The sequence below is a fragment of the Grammomys surdaster genome, unplaced genomic scaffold (genome assembly GCF_004785775.1).
Source record: "Grammomys surdaster isolate TR1022 unplaced genomic scaffold, NIH_TR_1.0 97, whole genome shotgun sequence".
In the NCBI taxonomy this organism is placed as follows: Eukaryota; Metazoa; Chordata; class Mammalia; order Rodentia; family Muridae; genus Grammomys; species Grammomys surdaster.
The window spans coordinates 8,565,926-8,574,845 of NW_021604576.1; positions in this window are offsets into that span (position 1 = coordinate 8,565,926).

Consider the following 8,920-nt stretch of genomic DNA (forward strand, 5'->3'; position numbering starts at 1 on the left):
AAGCATAAGGTCTATATGCTTTTAAAGGTTAGGGCACTATTTAGCCAGACACCCAAATATTTATATACAGAAATCTTCATGAGTGTTGTCTGATTAATGCTTGTCTTCTTGGGAAATCAGTGAATAATGTCAACATGAACTACATTATCCCTGCTAGAAATTCATCCATTTGGTTTAAACTTTCATGTAATGACACCTGAGAGCCAGGAGCTGTTTGTGGAGTGTTTGTTGCAATGCTGTCATAGCTCATTCATGACGACTAGTGCTGCAGAATCTTCTGCATACCAAGTAGGCGACTCAGCATTAAGTAAGAAATTTAGGTGCTGCTGGAGATCTTCAGTATGTGATGGCTATAAAAGGGGAAATGCAACAAGCCTCAGGGGTAGAGAAATTTAAATCCAGCAGCATGGCTGCCCAGTCAAGGGATCACATCCAAAGAAAGACCTTCTAGATCTATATGATGGGAAATACAGACACTTCCTGAATTACAGTATTCTTTGGATGGAAACAGACACACCCTTGTACATACATATCTTTAATCCCTAACAATAAAGGTAAGATTAATTTGTAGGAGGAAGCAGCCATGTTTGAAAATGGTACCTAACTGAGGGTCAGGCAAAGTGATGAATCAGAGAAAAATTTGACAGAATGAGTCAGAGATAGGATATGCCCAAGTCTCATGAGGACAGAGAAGAGGTGGCTTAAGAGAGTAGTGTGGAGAGAAAGGTGTGTGTGTGTGTGTGTCAGTTATAGCCAGACATTTTACAATGATAGAGGGCAGAGAGAACAAGCTAGACACAGGCGAAGACAGAATGAGCCCAGAGAAGGAGAAGGAGGCAGAAGATTAGAGCATATTGCTAAAGCTGGTATGAGGCCAGGCAGAGCAATTCAGTCAGAAGCCAAGAGAAACCACATTGACTCAGTCAGCTGGGAAGGTCATATTATACAAGAAGGCTAGAAGCTTCCAGGCCTAGGACTAGGGATAGTTAGAACAGAGAAGGAAATGCTCTGTGCTCAGCTCAAGCTGTATTCACAAAGTTTGGATATGGCTCTCATGTCATCACTTCATCTGAGGAAATCAAAGTGACATTTACACCCAGGGAAATCCTTGTTTGGATAAAAAGAACCTTTACTACTACTGCTACTACTACTGAATTGGAAGTTAAAACGATGGTTTTAAGAACATGACTTGCATTGGTGCTGTTGAGATTTATTAAAGAGCTTGGAAGGTGCTTTGAGCATAGACTGTTCCAGGAAGGCTACAGCAAGGCTGAGCTTCTCCATGACCTTGTATCCCACCCTGTTTTCTTTTGATTATTATTGTTATTTTTTAATTTTCTGTTGTTACATGACAGAAAATTACATGTATATATACATAAATCTATATAAATTATATAGATGTATACATATATACTTTTAAAAGGCTTATTTGTTTTTCCTAATTTAATTTTAAACTTTGTCGTGACTATATCATGCTCCCCTTCCCTTTCTTCTCTTCAAATCCTCCCATGTACTCTACCCCTTACTCTCTTTCAAATTTGTGTCCTCTTTTTCTTTAATTTTTAGTAGATATACATATGCATATGAGTATGTGTATACTAAACATATAAATACCATCTGCTCCATCTGTATAATGTTACTTGTACGTGTGTTTTCAGGTATTTGATATTAGCCAACAAATCGGTGTTCTCTTCCTTGAAGAAGACTATCTCTCCTACTCTCTGAATTTTTTTGTTGCCTGTGCTTATTTGTGTAGAGTTGAAGTCTCATGAGATTTCCCCCTTTTACACTAGCGTGTCATTTTCTTAATTAATGGTTGATGTGAGAGGATCCACTCCACTGTCAGTGCTCCATTCCCGGGCAGGTTGAGCAAGACATGCAGAGCAAGCTGGTAAGCAGTGTCCTTCTCTTCTCCTGTGGCCTCTTCCTCAAATACCTGCCTTGCTTTCCTTCTAGGACTGACTGTAAGTATAAGATGAAGTCTTCTGTTGTCCCGTTCGCTTGGGGAACTCTTGTAGCATCCTCAGGGGTTTGAGGCCAGTGTGCCCAATGCTGACTCTGGGTCTTAGGAAAATAAAACCCTCTTTTAAATACTCCTGGTTTTGCATGATTTTCCCAGTCTCTGGGTGCTTTCTAGACTACTACAGTACTCTTGCCCCTGCATCTACTCTTGTTCTTATGCTTCACCTGCACTGACGGCTTCCTACTAGTAAGCAGCTGACTCTGATCAGTGAGTAAAATTATTTTCATGACAATTCAATATCCACAATGCTATAATGCTATCTGTGACAGAATCATGTGCGGCAGAGTGGAATAGAGTATACTCCATCTGGATTAGTTAAGATTCATTGGATTACAAGCCCTAGAATCGCTTGGAAGAACTTGATTGTATCTCATAAAGGTTTAGGAAGAATGGTATTTTCTAGGGACACGTGACTGCCAATGTTTTCCATTTACTTTTCAAAAATAAAAGATAAGAGCTTTTTTGATTTGGGCTAAGATTTGACTTTAGGTTTCCTGTTCCCCCAGTTAAATTTTCTTTCTTCTTGGTCTCCTTTCTTTCATAGGATTCTACTGTAGAATCATAAGATCAAAGATGACCTTCATGTTTTACAAATACTCATTCTCCAATTTTAGAAATTAATATTAATGTCTAAGAAAATATTTTCAATAAAATGTATTTTTATGAAGAATAGTTAGCTTATTTTGTTAGCTTATTTTGTGTTTCTGTAGCATAATAGCAAATGCTAGGTGAGTTATAAGGAAATTTATTTATCTCTTGATTCTAGTGGCTGATGGGTTCAGCTGGAAACACAATAGTTGGATGCTGAAACTCGAGTGAAGACCTCCTAGCTGTCTAGTAACATGGCAGAAAAACAGAAAGAGGAGCAGCCATGTACTGTGGGGCCAGCCAACTCTTCTGGGTGGCCTCACATTTACACATGGAGAATCCAAACCCTTACTCTTATTAATCTATCATGGACGTGATGCCCCATGACCTGCTCACTTTTCACTTGGACACACTGCTTCCAGGTTCTACCTAAATATCACCTTACTTGGGGACGAAGCTTCTAGCACATGACTCTTTATGGGGAAAAGAATCCCACAGGGCAAGTACTGAATAGTTTATATAAAATAAACAACTATTTGTTTATAAGAGACCATCTATTACCTATATACAGATGGCCTTTGACTTATCATGGTTCAATCTACCATTTTTTTCAACCTTGTGCTGGTATGAAAGTATTTAGTTGAAACCATATTTTGAGTTTTTAATATTAATCTTTTTCTGGAGTATTAGTATGTAGACAGTACTCTCTCAAGATGTAGTGTTCAATACAGTAGCCATGCACGCCTCCTGAATACTTAAAATGTAACTCCTGCAAGGGAGGCATTTTGAAATACAAATGAAAAAAATAGACATGGCTAGTGGCTTCCATATTGAACAATGGAGTTCTAACATACAAGGGCTAGATGAACATCCTGGTAGGGACAGATATGATCAGGTATGACTTTCATGAATTCTCCATTAGAAGAATTATTAATAGGATGCCATTCCTATGCAAGGCCAGCACAGTTAACCAAGTTAAAAAATAAATCAGTCAGTTTTTACATTCAGTAGATTTAGAATCAAACGGTCCTGGAAGCAGTCTTTCCTGTTGTGAGTATACTAGTGGGATCAGAGAGGATGCTATGTAAGAGCCACTGCTCCTGCATATATTGTGATATATCAAAACAAAACAATAGTAAATAAGATACTGTTTATGAAGGTTCTTCTCTTCCCTAGATTATTCACATATGTGGTTGCATTTTTGTAAGATTCCTGACATTTCATTTACATTTTAAGAATGTAATAACTTAAAAAATATCCTTTTGCGTTCACTTGCCTGTCACTAGTTAAGTTGCAAATGATCTGGGAACTAACAGGGGAATCTTAAATCTTTCATTAGCACAGGCTGATCTCTAGAGGGGCTGTGACTTGCACTTTGGATATATTCCAAGTCTACGAGGATCTTTTTCAACATTCCTAAAGACAAAACCAATTCTCTTAGCTCCTCATGGGCCCTGAGTCTTGTCTCTCCTCTTGAGAACAGGACTTGGGTTGTAGTGGAAAGGGAGCAGACCATCTGTTCCCAGTTTAGACCTGCGTCCCTGTTGTTCTTTGGAGCCCAGGTTGGTTGCACAGTTGATCTGGTCCAGGATTTCGTGGCTCCACCCTTGCCCCCACGCACCCCCAGAAAGAAGTACCCCAAGGAACAGTCTGAAGTCTTTCTCCTTTCTTCCACCAGAGCGGGTTAGGCAGGTTAGGCCTGGAGTCCCAATCCAAGTTTGCGCTCAAGGAAAGAAAGAAACAGACACCAGATTTTCTCTTCTCTTTTCCCTTTCATCTTCCTGAGGCTAAGGGCACAGTGCAGACGTCCTTGGGCTACTTCTAACTTAGATGTAACTAGCCTGATTCCAAGCGACAGTGGGGTGACTGAGCAGCAGGAGGTACTGCTTTCTTGCTTCTTCGAAGCAGTGGGCTGCACATTTGGACTTCCCTAGTTCACATCTTCTGAAAAGCATCAGGATAGGACCCCAAGCCATCCACAAGAGGGCAGCAAATGATTTCCAATCTGGTTTTGTTTCCTTAAAAAAATTTTTTTTTTCTTTGCTTTGCTTCCAGAGGGCTTCTATTTAGTCAAGAAATAAAAATTTGCTGCTGATGGGAGGGATGGGACCTGGGTCTCATTTCCTCACACATTCTTGTTAGCACAGCTTATCACTGGAGCGTGGCAAGTGTGGGCTGGTGGTCTTCCCGCCCAGAGATGATTGGAGATTGTGCTTCTTTGTATGCTCAGCTTTTGAGGTCAGGGTTTATTCCCAGGGAAAGGAAGGCTTTTACACTGCAACTGGTAGCGCACGAATACATGTTATTGTTTTAACACCCCTTGTTCCTAAAGATCCTTCACACCACACCGATTGCCAAATTATTAGATGCTAATCAGTTGATAATTTACTTACCTAGGAGGCCAAAGAAGGTGTCTTGTTGGAAGAGTCTTCCTTGTTGGTCATAGGGTTGAATGTTGCCCTGTGACTGAATATATATCATCACTCCTGGGTTCCAATCATGGAAGGCTCAGACAGGCCTAGGCTGAATTATGAGTTTGGCCCTTCTGTGACATCCTTTCATTTCCCATCTCTATGTCCTTCTGTCTCGTGGGAGGGTCCTTCTATAGTCTCCAAATTCAAATCAATGAATATTTATTAGGTACTTCTACAGGAAAATCACTGGGTACCTGCCTTAAGGGACATAAAATAAAACCCACAATAACTTACGTATTAGATGTGTGTGCTTAGTTGATTTGCTGACATTTCATTACCCACTGATCAATCCCATAAACTAGGTATTATTTCTAATATACAAATGGAGATGTTGAGGATGTGGGCTATTAAACAGTTTGTCACTTAGCTTGTCAACAGGAGGAACAGGAACTTGAATGCGGATCTCACTGACTACAGACCCCTAATCACATTGCTCTATCCTAGAATGGCAGTTAGTACCAAATATCTTCTAAGCTAATGCAGTAGCTCTCTGACATGGGAGCATAAAAGAAGTATCTAGGGAGCTTTAAAATTCTCGTGTCAGTGTCCTATCCAACAAGGTAAGTGTGTGTGTGTGTGTGTGTATTTGAGAGGGAGGAAGATGGAATTCCAGGCACTGGCATTTTGTAAAGGTTTCCATGTGATACAGAATCAGGATTAAAAGCCCTGCTTTGGTGGATGGAAAAGGTACAGTAAATGAAGTCCAGACATGAAAAGAGAGAAGTGTGTTTGTCTGTTTTGGGGTTGCTTGTTTGTTAGTGCTTTTTGGCTTAGCCTAGCAGGTAGGTGACTATTCTTGTCGAGGTAAACACATGTAGGTTTAGCATTTTGAGTTGCCAAGGCTGAATCTGATTGACCAGAAGTATTCTGTTGTAGTTGGATATTGTGTAATGAACTTCTCAAAGGCTTAATGGACTGAAGTTACAAATTATTTTATCATCTATTCAGTTCTGTTGATCAACTGTGCTTAGCTCCTTCTGTTGCTTAAAGTCTGTCAAGTGACTACAGCTTGCAAGCGAAAGGAGCTTCAGTCAGTCTGGGGGCTAGCCGGGATACTGAGAGACCTCAGCCTCCTCCCTCTCCAGCCATCGCGGGGCACTTCCCTCTGTGGAGGAAGGATTTTACTTCCCACAAGGATAGCAAACTTATCTGTATGGTGGCTCAAGCTCCTGAAAGAGCTAATGTGGGTGCTTATGGCTTGATTAAAACTTAGGCCTTAGGACTGGTATGATATCATTTCTATCCATTAGGAATTACTGTTGTTTGGCTTTTGAGAGTTTTTAAAAGACTCATGTGCTAAAGGCTTTGTTACCAGGATGGGACTAATGCCACTGGTTGTCTAATTCAGGAAGAGAAGAAAAATTAGACATTTTGAATATTTTTCCTATGATGGCTATAACTAGCTTGTTATTGTGTTTTGTTTTGGTTTATAGACCTCTTGTCTCAGCTGTTGGCTTTTGGATAAGGAACAGCAAGCCCACTGTTGGGACAAACGGCAAGACAGACACTAGCCCCAATGCATTGCATCTGGGAGGATGGATCCTGCATCCTGACTTCTTAACCATAGCACCTGCTACAGAGTACATCAACCAGCAATGTGCTGAACTATAAGAAGAAGGAGATGGGAGTAAATCTAGATAAGCTCATGTAATGAAAAACATAAGAGCAAAAACATAAGATCTTCCTACATACAGTTTCACATGCTGTGGGAGATTCGGCAAATTGTGACAGAGAAAATCTTGTGAACTGAAGTTGTGATAAGCTCACTAAGAAAAGCTTTCAGGGTGTTGCTAAACGGTGAGAGATTTAGGAATGGGGAGGCTGTTGTCTGGAACTGAATTCTCAGATGTTTATGTGCGAGGAGATCCTTGCACACAGTGATCCTGATAAAATGTATTGTCTTATAAGATTCTTACAGGCCTGACGATCTACATCTTTAACACAGTCTCAGGTGCTGTAGATACTTCCTGTCCTGGAAGAATCTTGCAGAAAGGAAGGCATGAAAGACTGTGATATTCAGAGGTGGTTCTGATGTGCACTGCCAACAGGGTCCTGTTTCTTTAAATCTCATATTCCATCTTCCCCTCGTGTGTTAGGATTTCATTTTACTAGCAGCCTCCCTCAGATACTCTCAGAAGAAAGTAGGGAACTTTCTAATGGTTGAAGCTACTTTGAGATTGTGAACAGATGTTTCTGTTATCCAAAATTTGTTTGAAGGTCAACATGATGTTTGAGGACCCCCCCAAACTGTCAACAAAAACAAGAAATTCTTGAACACACCAAAAAAAGATCCCTCACTTAAGGTTATTACTTATTCTCATTCTCCTTAAATGCTGTGGTCTTTACTTCCCCCAGGTAAATATAGTGAAAAGTCCATGCTCTGTGTGTGGCCACTTCCACTTCTAGAATGAGCTTCTAGACGTCTCTGTACAACACTGCCCATGTGGGGAATGAAGATGAGGACATTACTGCTTCAGGATACGATTGAGGAGAAGAATTTTATTGTAGACACGAGGGAGAGTACAGCCAGAGACAGCTGGAAGAGTCCAGACTGACCCGGGACTCAGATGGCTCAGAATAGGAGCTGCAGGTTGCCTGCCTTTATCATAGCTAAGCAAAGCTCTGTGTCTCCACCCAAGATTGCTGGGTCTCCTTTATCATGAGAGGTACTGACAGGCAGTAACAGGAGAGGAATGTCCCCAGCTAGCCCCAGCCCTTGTTCAGACAGATGGTATCTCCTTTTATCACATCTTGTCCATCAGTATCTGGGAGATGACAGTTAGGATCCCTTAATGATATAATTTGAGCCCACTTTGTGGTCTTTGTTTTATAGCAGTTATTGAGGTGTCTACTCCCAGAGCTTTATGAACTGTGGTGTGATGCCTCTGTTGTATAGAAACTCTGATTTGTGACTCTCATTTGCTCGATAATTGTTTTCTTCAGTCCTACACTGCTGTGAACCATGCCATGGAAAACTAATACTGTATCTCCTTCCTTTATTGTGGTCTAGCTTAGATAAGGAAACATGATTTCAGATCTTATCCAAAGCCTATGCAAACTACTTTGGTTCAGAAAATTGGTCTATAAATCTTAAGGAGTCCAAGATTTTCTTGGGCACTTACATAGTATCAGGTGGGTCAAGAAATACTGATATAGTCTGTCCTTAAAATTACAACATAGGTCTCTGAAGTTAACTGGTAATTGCAAATGCTAGAAGTGTTATGAAATGGAAAGAAGGGGTTCTTAGATCCTGTGAACTCTAAGAGATCCTTCTGTACTGAGGATTGCACTTAAGGGCTTGTGTATGCAAGGCAAGCATAATATCACTGAGCTATGTCCCAGGCCTTTAAAATGTTTTCACACAGAATCTCATGATATAGCCTTGAACTTGTGATCCTCCTTTGGTCTTTTGGGTGAATGGATACAGGCCTCTGCCACTGAGCCAGGCTTATAAAAGAACTACTGTCTCATTTCCATTTGAGTCTCAAGGCCTGCCTTCTCTGATGACAAAACATACTTTGTCCCCTGTCCAGTCTTTTGTATGTTCTACAGTAGCCAAAGTTGAAGGCAGTCAGTCTGGCTTGGTGAACTTCTGCGTGTGCCATATTTGGTGGTGCTGAGCAGTATGAGGTACTTACGGTAGCCAGGTACAGAAAACCAACAGTAGCATACACATTGCTGACACCTTGATCTGCTAGGGGACCAGACAATGAAAACTCCCATCATTGTATTTCCACGTCATTCTTGGCTTTGTGTAACCACCAGATCATGTATTCTCCTCAGCTAATGTGAAAATAGATGTTCTCATTCTCACTGCCCAGTGGAAGAAACAGGC